The sequence below is a fragment of the Chrysochloris asiatica genome, unplaced genomic scaffold, assembly GCF_000296735.1.
Source record: "Chrysochloris asiatica unplaced genomic scaffold, ChrAsi1.0 scaffold00181, whole genome shotgun sequence".
Taxonomy (NCBI): domain Eukaryota; kingdom Metazoa; phylum Chordata; class Mammalia; order Afrosoricida; family Chrysochloridae; genus Chrysochloris; species Chrysochloris asiatica.
In genome coordinates this window covers 6522327-6537174 of record NW_006408699.1, presented here as the reverse complement: position 1 = coordinate 6537174, position 14848 = coordinate 6522327, and the positions used below count along the sequence as shown (strand labels likewise).

Sequence of the window (14848 nt, the reverse complement as noted above, 5' to 3'; positions counted from 1 at the left end):
GGAGAACATTGAAAGTGCCATGGGCTGCCAAAAGAACCAATAGATCCATGCTGGAAGAAGTGCAGCCAGAGTGCTCCTTGGAGGCCAGGATGGCCAAACTTCATCTTTCATACTTTGGACATATTATCAGGAGGGACCAGTCACTAGAGAAGGATATCATGTTTGGTGCCGTGGAGGGTCAGAGAAAATGAGGAAGACCCCCAACGAGATGGATTGGCCAAGTGTCAGCATTGATGGACTCAAGCGTGGCAAAAGAAGTGAGGTTGGCCCAGGATCAGACAGTGTTTTATTCTTCTGTGCATAAGGTCACTATGGGTCGGTACTGAATCTTTGGTACCTAACAGCAACAACTATAAGACAGTACTTAACAACAACAATATATTAAAGCTGCTCTTCATATTCTACCCTGTAAAGCAGTTGTTCTTGGTTGTTATTAAGTACTTTTGAGATGGTTCCATGCTTATTCATCCAGTGCTTATCCTACAGTGCCACACAGGACCCCTTAGCTGTCTTATATTAGCTGTATTTATTTTTAAAATCAAAACATGGTCTCATATTTGCTTATGGTTATGGTGATGAGGCTGAATATAATGTTAATTTAAAATTTTACATGATGTCTCATACTTGGTCTAATTTTTAGGTATATTTTCATATTATAAATAAGGTCAAAATATAATGCTAATTGTTTAATGAATTTCAACTAGGGTCAGCAAATCCTTAGAAAGATGTTCTAAGAAATATGCTAGTTAGAACAAAGACAAAAGTCTCTCAGGAAAGATTTAAATGAAAACTGTTTAGTGACCTATAGGATAGGAAAGGGGTCCTGGTGTGGATCTGTAGGATAAGCATTGGATTTCTGACTGCTAGGTCGGTGGTTCAAACCCACCAGCTGTTCTTAGAAACCCTACCCAGGGTTACTATGAGTAGGAACCGACTGGGTGACAGTTAACAACAACAATAAGATAGGGAAGGGGTTGTTTTAGACAGACTTCTCATGAAGTCTACATGAGAAAGACTTCAGGAAAAGCATGAAGAAATATTTAGAATTCAAAACAAAACAAAAACTAGACTACATTTGCTTTCATTTTTCTTCATGGCATACACACTTATTTTCTTTGAGGAATTCCTCCTGATGTTAGCTGATTTGAGTTTAGAAGTCAGATTCTCAAAAAAAAAAACAACAAAACACAGTTTATACCAGCCACCTAACCTCTTGTATAGACCTCATGTTTAGTACAAACAGCATTGCTCTTTGGGTATTTCATGATTCCGTGGGGAGTATGTTTCCTAAGCTTCACCCCTCCTTTCACCTTAAACACAAAAGATCAAATGTCAAACAACATTCTTTAATTAGTCTCCTCACTAATCTAATATCTAATTGACTGACATATTGCATTGTCTCACTTCTTCAAAGGATAAATGTATCAGGAAATCTAATCTTACTGACACGGACCATGCCTATCAATACATTTCCTAATTGTTGGTTAATGTGGGTGAGTGTTTTTATAATGTTGCACATGGTTTCATTTAGAAAAATTGCATTGTGTGTTTATGTTTCTTTTTTCTTTTTTTACATAAATATAGGTGATCCTGTTAATCAACACTTTACATAAGCATGTGTACTGTTCCTTCATTTTTATGCAAATCCTTTCTGCAACCAGGCAGGTGCATTGTCTGCTTTCTATTCATCATCAAGAAATCCAATAACTTGGCTGTGTACCTACATCTGGTTAGGGTTTGACCCAATGTGTACTTGAATGTGGATTTCAAATATGGGCAGGTGTCGAGCCTATCAGAACTACCAGCAATTGGAATCTCATTCACCCTTGCAAAGGCAACCAGTGATAAAAGAAAAAGAAGAGATTATAGTTTGGAGTTGGATGCTTTGATGCCTAGGTTCTTGGGGTGGGTGTTATTTACTTCATTACTAGAGCACCACTAAGTAAATTCTTCAGAATTTTGTTAAGCAATGTAATGTGTCTGTATACATTCTGTGAGAACTGACATATAAAATAAAATAATTGAATTAAGTTTCAAAATCAAAGCAAACTATGCAGCCTATGTTTGGTGGTGTATTTGTCACAGTGTTTGCCTACACAAGTGGCCTTCTCAATAGAGCACAGCAGTCAGGAAAAAGCTGGACTCTGGGGACAAAACAAGTCATCCATAGCAAATGATAATGCTGCAGCTTGGCCTCCCCTTCACCATCACCCGTTCCCCACCCCCAGTCTCCTCTAAGGAGACACTGATGCCATTGCATATAGGCAACTATTAATCAAAGAGCCCCTTTTGGATCCTCACATGTTGAGAAGATTAAGGCCTATTTTTAGTTTTCAGGGAACAGAACTGCTAACACATAAGGTCACGATCAGTTGCTCCATAGCAATGAAGATTTACAGTCCCACCAGAGAGAGGAAGTGAAAAACAAGAAAGGCCAAAAGAGCTTTGAAAACTGTTGGCCTCACAATAGCTTAAAAGCCTGAGAGAAAGGAGAGAAAAACTGTGATCATGCTTCTATCACTGGCCAAATTACAGTCTTGGATATGTGCCCTCGAAGTGTTGGTGTGGCACTGTAAGATAAGCACTGGAATGTTAATCAAAAGTTTGGTGGTTCAAACCCACCAGCCACTCCTCGGAAATCCTATACAGTATTGCTATGAGTTGGAACTGACTTGACAGCACTTAGCAGCAATATATGTGCCCTTGATTTCTAAGGCAAATTATTTAGACAGAATAGGGGTTTGGAAAGAAGAAAGAGCCACGATGTACATAAAGCAAACAGGATAAAGAAATAGGTTGGTAGGAATGCTGGAGGTAGTATTGATGAGACAATGAATTTAAAATAATTTTTTAAAAAATGTAATGGCATCACATTGGACAGTAGAAAGAATGAGTAAGAGAAGAGATCAAATTAGAAGGGCAGGTTAAGCATCCATTTCACAAAATGGGGAAGGAGGAAGGAGGCAAAAGAAGAGTCTGATGGAGAGAGGGGAAAAAGGAGGAAAGGAGTGGGAGGGAAAAGGAAAATGTAATTTTCTCTTGGAGAAAAGTCTTCTTCTATGGTGAAGTATGGAGTCCTAGTGGCGCTCTGGGTTAATGTGCTGCACTAAGCCAGCTTGAATCCCAGAGTCGGTAGTTTAAGCTATCTAGTTGTTCCTAGGAAACCCTATACAGGGTCACTATGGGTCGATGCCACTTAACAACAACAACAATGATGAAGTATGGAGTCCTGGTCTGGCGCTACAGGATAATGTGCTGGACTGCAAGGTCTCTTTGAACTCACGAGCTACTCCTCAGAAACCCTATACAGGGTCACAATAAGTTGAAACCAACTCAATGGCACCAAACAACAACAATTATGAAGTAGGCCACAGATACAATACTTCTGGAACTGAGATAGAAGCCGCTTGTTCTTCCCACTATGGCTGCATGACACACAGTTGACACCACTCTGAGGCCAAAGGAATATGTTAAACCATCACACATCTAGGTCAGTGAAGCACTTCCTTACCCAGACAAAGCTTTCTGAAGACAGTTTCACTAAACTCTAAGGGTAAAAACTACCTCTTAGACAATGAATATGAATTCCAGTGTGACACTGGACTAAAACAGCAAAATTCAATGAATTTGGTTGGTATTCAATTTACTTCATTTAATGCCTTAAATTAAGAGCTCCTGGAGATTTGTATGCAAGGGTAGAGGTTAATATGAGCCATTGGTGTCCACTACAGCAATGTCTAAGGAGCTCTGGTAGCTTAGTGGTTACAAATTGGGCTGCGAACCACAAGGTCAGCAGTTTGAAACTACCAGCTGTTCTGTGGCAAAGAGATGAAGCGTTTTGCTCCTGTAAAGCTTTACAGCCTCACAAACCCTGTACAGGGTCGCTATGAGTCGGAATCGACTCTACATCACAAAGCCACCACCACCACAGCAATGTCTAATCTATGGGTTTGCAAAAATGAGAACTTCAGAGTGCTTCATTGTACTCATGTGTGTCCATACATAGACCAAAAGTCCGTTGTTGAAACAGAGCATGAGGATATTGAAGGGTTTAAAATCAGAAGAGCTGTGTGTATGCTTTTACCATACTTATTTAATTGTATGCTAAGCAAATAATCCAAGAAGCTGGACCACAGAAAGAAGAACATGGCATTATAATAGAAGGAAGACTTGCTAACAACCTGCGTGCAGTATGCAGATGACTCAACATTGCTTGCTGAAATCATAGAGGACTTGACACATTCACTGAAGAAGAGCAAAGGACACAATCTTCAGTAATCATTACACCTCAACATAAAGAAAAATTCTCACAATTGCACCAATGAGCAACAATATGATAAATGGAGACAATACTATTGAAGTGGTCGAAAATTGGATTTTGCTGAATCCACAAGCAATAACCATGGAAGTTGTTGCTGTTATTGCATGATGGCAGTTCCAACTCATAACCACTCTGTATAGGCATTCTGAGAGCAGCTTGTGGGTTTGAACTGTCAACTTTGTGGTTAACAGAGTTAGCAGTCCAGTGCTTATCCTATAGTGCCACAACAGGGCTCAGTCAAGAAATCAAAAAACATATTGCTTTGGGCGAATCTGTTTCAAAAGAACTTTTTAGAAATGTGTTAAAAGCTAAAATTGTCACTTTGAGGACAAAGGTATACCTGACCTCATACAATAAACCATCACATTTCAATCATGGGAAAGCTGAAAAATGTGTAAGGACGACCAAAGAAGAGTATATGCATTTGAATTATGGTGTTGGCAAAGAATATTGAATATTCCATGGACTGCCAGAAGAGCAAACCGATCTGTTTTGGAAGAAGTACATCTAAAATGCTCCTTAGAGCAAGGATGGTGATATTCATCTCTTGTTCTTTGGACATGTTATCAGAAGGAATTAGTCCCTTGAGAAGAATATCATGCTTGGTAAAGTAGAGGGTCAGCTTAAAAGAGAAAGACACTCAGTGAAATGAATTGACACAGCGGTTACAACAAGGGGCTAAAACATAGCAACAATTAATAAGATGGCACAGGGGACAGCAACAATTTCTTCTGTTGTACACAAGGTCTCTATGAGTCGGAACTTGCTTGGCAGTTCAGCCAACTCAACAACAACCTAAAATAACAAAGTTCACTTCATGGCCAGCATTGACTAACTCTATCCAGAAGGACAAAGATGGTGGGGATGGTTCCCTAAAATAAAACCCCAGACGTCAAAGAGGCTTTTGACCCTTTGTTTTACCTTTTGTCACCAAGTGGTTCCATCCATTATTATGAAGGTTTTTCTTTTCTATCATTCTTGCTGTTGTTAAGTGTCGTCGAGTTGAGACATTTTTATAAACTGCTATAAATGCTGGCTTCCACATGAATGGACTGAAAGTGTTAATGAATCATTTGTTTAAAGTTGTCTGAACTAGACCTAGAGGGAAGCTGTGACTGGGTAGAGCTGATCCTTTAGGTAGCATTCAAAGTCCCTTCAGATTACCTAGTCACTCTATGGAGCCTTCTAATTTGCTGTGTCTGTGGCATCCAAAAAGAAAAATACTTACATAAATGTATTACAGTTCAGTTATTTTCCCAGATACTGGGATGAAGGAAATGTGGGATGAATAAGAAGTGATCTCACTCTGTCATGAAGAACTAGGAATAAGACAGAGTTTAAAAAAAAAAAAAAAAAAAAAAAAGTATTGGCTTCCTGTTTAATTGACTTGCAGGGTTTATAGTGACTGAATTTTTTTTTTTTTTAATTTAAAAAAATCACTCAGCCACTCAGCATTTTTTCTTCTTCTGATTTATCCTAGGGGTAAGCTAAATATTTAAGTGTATTATAAAAGATCATGTTTTCTTTTTACTTTCACCTGAAAATTCCTATCAGCACTGAAATTGGAAACAGTTTGTGGTTTCTTAAAATTTACTGACTTAAGCATGTTAAAAGGAATACCCAAGAGGCAAATACGTTTTTCTTCTGTGTGCTTCTCAACTCTTTCTGTCCCACCTCCTGAACAGGAAAAAAAAAAAAAAATCTTATAACTATAAACGGGTCTCCTGCTTGGATTAATTTTCTTCACCAAAACAGTGACCATTGTCGAATGTCTTGCATCTCCATGGAAACTGTTTCCTTGGCCGTAGACAAAGGTCTGCCTATAATACAATGCCATTGAGTGTCTGGGGTTGCAGACCCCTTGTTTAAAATCACAGTGAGGGGGTATAATGTAGATTTCCTATTATTTCTGCCTGTCTGATGCAGCTGGTAGGCCTTCATTCCAAAATAATATTTTTTTCAAATGAAGTAGCAGCAAACAGCTTTACATTTTTTGTTATCCCTTCCAGCACAAAATAAAAAATCACTGTGCTGCCACTGCCTGATTCAATCAAGTGGAGAACATTCGATACCCACAGGCTACAAGTGCTGGAAAAGCTGACTTGTGTTTTAATTAATAACGCTCTACACTTTCTCAACAGCTAGGCCTTTGGCAATCTGATTTGCTTTGTTCATTATTTGCTGTAAACAATTTTCAAACAACATGTAGGCAACTCTATTTCTGAATATCTCCTGCTAATTCATAACATTAACAAAAATGTAGAGTTGTGTTTTGGGTTTTTTTTTTTCTCTTTCTCTCTCTCCTTTCTTGCTCCCAAAAAACTGAAATCATATTCACAGTGAATGCAGGCTTTGGAATGGGGATATTGTGGTTCATATAGCCAAGATAAAATTAAAACTAAAATGAAACAACATATACCTCCGTATAGATGTAAATGTGTGTGTATGTATGAGTATATAGGAGACCTGGCGTGCTTTTACAGCAAGCATTGGATTGCTAAGCACACGGTCAGAGGTTCAAACTCACCATCGCTGCACAGAGACCCTATGACTATGAGTCTGAACCAATCTGACAGCACACAACACCAACCTCACCTTTCTCCTGCAGAGGGGCTGGTGGGTTTGAACTGCTAATCTTTCCTTGTGTTTAGCAATCCAGTGTTTCTCCTACAGCATCACCAACATGTCTCACTTCTTAATAAAATGCTGTTGTTAACTGCCATCAAATCCGTTGGACTCATAGAAACCCTGCACAGAATTTTGAGGATTTGCTGTTGAGTTTGAACCACCAACTTGGTGCTGGGTTGTCCAGTGCTTATGCTACAGTGCCACACCAGGATGTAATTAAGAGTTTTCCTAATACTGAACCATCTTTCATTTTCTGAATCAAATCCTACTTTTTGACAATGTTATTCCCTTATATGAACTATGTTTGGTTAGTTATTGTGTTAATTAAACTTTTTTGCATCTGTATTCATGGGACTCCTGGTGTGGTGCTGTAGGATAAGCACAAGACTGCTAGCCACAAAGTTAGTAGTTCAAACCCACCAGCTGCTCCTCAGAAACCCTATACAGGGTTACTATGGGTTGGAACCAACTCAAAATCAGTTAACAACAGCCCCATCAGTCATAAGTAAAAGGAACCCTGGTGGTATAATGAGTTGGACTGCTACTGAAAGGTCAGCAATTCGAATCCACTAGCTGCTCTGTGGGAGAAAGATGAGGCTTTGAGCGTCCGTAAAGATTTACAACCTTGGAAAACCTAAACAGAGTTGCTATGAGTCGGAACCAACTCAAGAGCACAAAGCAGCAGCATCCATAAGAAAAAGCCACCTGTAACTGTTTTATTTTACGTTACCGTTGTTAACATTAGAATTCACCCTATAAGAAGAAATGTGAAAATGTGATTTTTTTCCTATGTGGCATGCAGTTCAGTGCTTATCGTATGGAGCCCTGGTGTTTCCCAACTCTTCCTTGAGGAGTTAATAAAAATTAACTATAAAACCATCTGGGCATGTTCTTTCTAGGGGGAGAGATTGTTGACTACCTTAACTAGCTCTTCTATAGTGATTGATTTTCCATCTTTCTTCCAATCACTAGAAATATCAGAGGTTGTGGATATTACACGAAGGCAAGCTGAAGAGGAACAGTCACAGGGGCTGTCATGGGATAGGATGTCACTGGGTAACTGGGATGGGACACGAGTTCTGAGGTTTGAAGGGTTCTCAGAGGTTGTGATGTCTAGGAAAGTATAGCTGTCACTCTGGTAAGCATTGTTGGGCTTGGCCACTTTCAGGTAAACAAAGTCATATGTGTTCTTCAGGGGTGTCATTGCATCCTTATCTTCATCCTAGCCCCACTCTGTTGACCACCAGGATCTTGTCTTCAGTCTGCAACCTCTCATCCTTGTGGGCATCTAATCCCCATCCCTGCTTCCATGAGCTTCATTAAATAGATGCTATTATCCCTGGGGATGTGCTGATAACCTAGATGCCGTACAATGCTGAAGCCAAGACCATTAGGACCCTTGATAAGCTCAATCTCCATGATCTTCTCTATCAGGGCTTGCACTGCACGTCATAAAGGTGAACGAAGGAGCATGCCTCATTGAGGGCTTCCACCCTCACTGAGTGAGGTCACCTCTGTACATCCACTTCATCTACACAAACAGGATATGCAGTAATTGACCCCAAGGCAGTCATCATGGGCTGCAGCACCAACAGTAGTGTTCATGGTGATAAGAATGGGTGGACAGTCACTGATGTGGGGGTTATCAGTTCCACCTGCAATGTTGAAACCCAGATTTAATTTACCCCTTTCTGATGTGATCTCCTTATAGTCCATCTCCAGCATGGTACCATTTACCTGCACCTCATATCATGGGGATTCTAGGGTCCTGTGTTCATAATCACAGGGGGAGAATTGGCCTGGTTGGGGAGGTAGACTGGGTTGTGCTCCAAAGGCAGTGTATCTTCATCTTGGTGGAAGTACTTTTCATTGTATTTCTCACCACTGGATTCCAGTGCAGAAAGCCTCATCTTTCTCACGCACAGTGGCTGGTGGGTTTGAACTGCCGACCTTGTGGCTAGCAGTCCATTGCTGAGCCTACAGCACCATAAAGGATCTTTAATCCACTAACAGAGACCTAAATACTTACTTTTAATGTAAGCATCCAAATAGGGAGTCATCAAAATCACTTGGGGTGTCATGTCAAAATTCCTAATTTAATGAGATATCCATGACATCCTATATACCAGTCCCCAATACCAACAGACTCCAGTTTCTAGGACTATTTATTTTAATTTAAAGCCAGCTCTCCAAATTTAATCTTAATATCTTCAATTTATGTATTCTCAAATACTTAGATTAAGAGCTATTTCCCTATTCCTTTTGTTTGCCCCCCAAAATTCATAGATTGCTTTTTTTCCAGGCTACCCTTCTATATCTCAACACCATCATGATTCTGCATTTCTGATTGAAGATGATCCCAAATACATCTTCCCTACACCAAAGGCTCAGAATTTTTCACTAAAATAAGATCTGGCCTGCAATTTACAGTAACCTGCAAATCTTCAACACACAACACCCCTAAAACAGTGATGTTAGGTCTCCTAGGAGGCTTCCATTTCCCCTAGAAAGCTTCTAAATATCTGTCCCTCTGCCCTCTTCCCTAGTTGAGTGTTCCAGATCCAGCCCTTAAATCTCTGTAAGTGGTCTCCTCAGATTTGCTGTTTGATGTCCCTAAAATGTCCATGCATTGAAGTCGTACAGAGGACTACTTCCCTAGAATTTTACCCATAACTTCCTTTCTTCCTGTCTACAACTACCAGTTTACAACTGTTAGATGTGCCCCTTCCCCAAGATGACCTCTGATGCCCTAGTTTAATGTCTGTATAGTATGTTTGAATCCTAGGAAGAAGCTGCTCAAGGGACTGGACTCAAAATTTAATTAGTAGATAGTTAATGACCATCTATTGTGTTCCAGATGTTGCAACTAGGGCTGAGTATAAAATGCTCTTTGCTTTCAAAGTGCTTATGTTTATTAATGCTCATACATTTCAACAAACATATAGCAAGTGGTTGCTAGCAGGTATGTTACATACAAAACCATGTAAAACATGTATATAAATATATGATTCAATGTCTGTTTATAAAGGAAAAACACACACAAAATAATTTTAATGTAATATAAATACAATCACTTAGAAGTATGTGCTAGATTTAATGGTGACATAAAGTCACAGATGATCAACACTTCATTTGAAAAAAAACAAAGAAAGAATTTCAGTTGCATTATATAAACTGAATGGAAAGATGGTAGGTGCAAATGGTGATGAGGGACATTCCTTTCAGGCGTCATAGCTGGTATAAATATGTACAAGACAAAATAAAAGGCAGTTCCACAAATTTCAGATTTTTACATGGAGACATAGGAAGTAACCATAGGTATATTAAAGAGATAAAGAGAAACAAGGACGAAGATGTTACTGGGAACTAAATCACGAAGAGATGCCACACAAAAGAAATTTACTTTATTCAGTATAACTAATTGGAAACCATTAAAGAGTTGGAAGCTGAATAGTGAAATGATCTGGTTCATATTCTAGAGAGATAGCTACAGATAAGGTGGAAGGCAGAATACGAGAATGTGAGACTAAAACAAAAGAAAAAATTGAAATAGTCAAAGTGGAGTAAATAAGATGTGAACTAAGACAATGGCAGTGAAAATAAAAGCCCTTTTACTGATACAATGTTCAAATAGATTATCGGCTTCAGCCACAGATTGCATGAACTTGACTTTCAAAGTCAGCCAGAAAATGTGATAACTTATGGCATAGGGAACCAAGACTAGCACTGAGATAGACCCACTTCCCACAACACCAAAATTCCTCAATTTCAACTTTATCCTATTTTACATAATGATACACTAGGACTCCTAACATGATAGAACTGTAAAGCATCCTGATTTTTTAGATAATTCTTCTCTTGGTCATCACATAGAACTTCACTTAAGCCTGATGACATGCTGGCCATGTAATTAGGTAAAATACAATTTAGAGGAAAGCAGAGGGCTGTCTGCACCATTGAAAGCTACTTCATACTTCTCAAGGTTTTCAATCTGAAAAATAACCTGTTAGCTATAAAGTGAAGCTTTAGAAAACTTCCCTTTATCAAGCCTAACCCCCTCAGATGATCAAGGCCTCCAGAGGACTATTTCCTAAGAACTATTCAATCACAGGAGGCCCTGTTCTCCTAAGAGATGCACCTGGCATAACTTGAACCTCTTTTGAATTTGCGAGGGGTGTACCTTTATTCATTTCACTTCTGCCTCAGAAATCAATGTATTCTGAACAAAATTTAAACTTAATTGCATGGATGTACAATCTGTCCTCTATGTCTGATGTTCCAACAAGTGCCCTGGCAATTTAATCTTAAACCTTTCATCTAATTTGTATTTGTAAGGACAGAATAGAATAGTTCCTCATTCCCCCATATTGATACTACAACTTAGTAACATGGTAATTATTCCAACAACACCCTAGAGATTCGATTATTCAAAAGTGATCCTTCACTTTAACTTACTGTAAGAATAGATAAGTGTTTTCAAAGTCCTGATAGATATCTATCTTTGGGATCTGGGGACAAAAATTTGGAATTTCTGTAAGTTTTTGGGGAGTACTCAATATCATGAATTATTCTATATTTTTCATAAACATTATGCATTTAATAGTCAACAACTGACAAAAATAGTAAAGATAAATCATTTTTCTGTGACAGAGCTATACTAAAAGTTCCAGCAGTTTTGTGTCAAAAAAGACACAATAGTAAATTCATAGTCTATTATGATTTAAAGCATATCTGAGAGCAAACTAATCACCTTTATGATTTTTAAAAATACTTACAACATTCATCATGTTCTTTACTCAATATTATGTACATAAAATATTGAATAAATAAAGAAAATTAAGTTTCGTACTATTTACAAAGGACTACACTCTGTAGAATATATTTGAGCTCCAGAAAACATAAGTAAATATTATTGGGAGGTACTCAAACAAAGTAATATTTGGATCTCCTAGCAAGACTAAAAGCACAACACATGTTGAAATTACTAATTTATGAACATACTTTACCTTCAGAACTGGCTTTTTCTTGGGGAGTCACACATGGGATGTATATATGCTCATATAGTATACTTTGTGTATAAACTCACTAATATTTATTTTATTTACAGGAATAACAGGTACAGTGGCTAAGCTCTCAGCAGCTAACCAAAAGATTGGTGGTTCAAACTCACTAACCACTCAATCAGAGACAGACATGACAGTCTGCGTCATAAAAATTACAGCTTTGGAAACCCTATGGGACAGTTCCACTCTATCCTACAGGTCACTTTGTGTTGGAATCAATTGATTTAGCTACACACAGAGGCAGAAACACACATTTATAACCTGATAATTATAACCAAGTGGAACTGACTCATTGGAATCACAACTAGGTCTCTCCTTTTTGCTCTTATCTTGGTTCCAGGAAATGTGAACCTCACACTTGGACTACACATATCATCATTACCTGCTCTAATTTCAACTCCAAGTCTGCCTAATAATGTTTCTTATGTAGACTCTTAATCTTTAAATCTTACATTTCAAAAACACTTGCCCCCTTTTTCCCAATTTCCCAACCAGTTTTTCTCAGGATTCTGGATTCAGAAAAAAATACACAATTCTCCCAAGAAACACTAAGAAGAAATTCCTGCATGGAAATACTGAAACCTAGACTCCATTCATTACAGCAACTAATCCTAAACTTGGGAATCATGGACTTTGAGAATATGGGAATTGACTTAATGTCAATGGATGATCTGTAAGTTCCTTATCATGGTAAATATATATAACCAAAAATTGTTATCTTATCCATTTGTAAGTGTGCAATTCAGAAACATTATTGACATTCACCATGTTGTCAGACCATCATTATTATCCATCTTCAAATTGTTCTCATCCCCCTAACGAGAAACTCAGTTCTCCTTAAACAAAAAACTTCCCTTCTTTCCTCCGCCTAGCCTCTGATAACCACTCTTATCAATATGTGTTCACATATTCTAGATATTTCATAGAAGTGGGATCATACAATATATGCCCATTTGTGTCCAACTTATTTCATTTAGCATAATGTTTTCAAGGTTCCTCTATGTTGTAGCATGTATCAGAACTTATTTTCTCTTTATGGCTAAATAATATCCTATTGCATGTATGAGGTGGCTTCAAAAATTTGTGGATTGTCCACAAAAAATAATGTTCTATAGCCTGCTTTAGTGAGTGGTGACTGGGATCTTAAAAATTCATGAATAATCATCTAAGGTCCATCTATATGTGAAAGAAGAGTGATGCAAATTGAAGAGGCTTGGAATCCCCTAGTCCAATGGACCAATGGATCATGTGAATATTAGTCACCATGACTCTAACACCAGAAGAACTAGATTGTGCCTGGCTGCCACCACCAACTGCTCTTAAAGGGATCCCATGAGAAGTTCCCAAAAAGAATAGGAGAAAATGTAGAACAAAACTAAAAATGATTAAAAACAGAAAAAAGTACCAGGCTTACTGATCAGAAAGAGACTGGAGGAATCCAAGACTATGAGCCTCAGCCACCCTTCAGATCTGGAATGGAACTCATCCTCATGACCAATTTTCAGTCAATAGGTAGATAGGTATATAGGAGGGACAGAAATGTACTATGGAATGGTTAACCATTCAAAATCAAAAGGGCAACATTTGCATAAGGATAAAGTTGAGAAGGGAAAGGGAGGAGAGTGGGATGGAAATAAGAACCATGGAGAAGAAGTGGGATAGCTATTATTTTATGGAGGGGGTTGCAACCATTGAGATGAAACAATGTGTATAATTCACTGCATGTAAAACTGATGATCTTATCTGTAAACCTTCTCTCAATTCAAAAATTTAATATATATATTTGTGAGAAAATTCCATTATCTTTCAATTCTATTTTTCCATGAACTTTTTGAAGCCCCTTCATCTATGTTGTTGTTAAGTGCTGTTGAGTTGGTTCTGACTCATAGCGACCCTGTATAGTGTTTCTGAGGAGCAGCTGGTGAACTTGAACCGCTGACCTTGTGGTTCAAACTGACCTTGCAGTCCAGCGCATTAACCCACAGCACTGCACAAGGAATCCATTTATTTATCCATTGATGGGCACTTGCATGGTTTCCACCTTTTGGCTACCATAAATAATGCTACCTTGAACACTAGTGTACATGTATCTGATTCCCTGATCTCAGGTGTTTTGGGCCTACACCTAGGTGTGGAATTGCTGATTCAAATGAACCTTGATTTTGTGTTGTAAGATAATCACTATACTGCTGAGTATGCTAGTTGCAAAGTCAGCAGTTCAAATTCAACAGCCACTCTCGAAAGCCCTTCCAGAGTCACTATGACTTGGAACCAACTTGACGACACATAACAACAATGGTAATTCTGTATTTAAATTTTTGAGGAACCACCTAACTGAAAAAAAGGAAACCTCTCTTAGTTTTTAGAAACTTGTTTTGTGCCAGGACCCTTCTTCAACATGTAGCCAAGCTTGTATTGAGCCTAGAATCAGTCTCAGGTGATATCTGAACATGAGTCTTGCCTTTAATATACATGTGGCTTTCTTAGTTCCTCCCTACACAATGTTATTGAAAGTCTTTAATTTATAAAAGAAATTCTCTCCCTATTTTTTCCCTTCTAGTCTTTAGGTACCTAGAGTTGAGAAGCAAACCATTAATGTGTTCATATATTTCAGTGCTGTGAGTTATTTAATATAGCCCTTCTAGCGATGTCTTTGAAACTCTTGCTAAACAACTTTATTTCTCATAGATCTGAGTAGGTAAGGGAAAATTCTTATAGGATTATTTATTTTCATTGTGAATGATTGCAAACAGGTTAGCTGTGATTGTAAAAACCTAGAAATATAACAAGGGGTTCGGTCAGTTTTGCAGACCTTCTGGGTATAAAATGAACCATC

General features: G+C 38.2%; 1 pseudogene; it reads right to left on the bottom strand.

Annotated features, from left to right (window-relative positions):
- Positions 1 to 7844: 7844 nt before the first annotated feature.
- LOC102832561 lies at positions 7845 to 8859 on the bottom strand (annotated as a pseudogene).
- Between the last annotated feature and the right edge of the window lie 5989 nt (positions 8860 to 14848).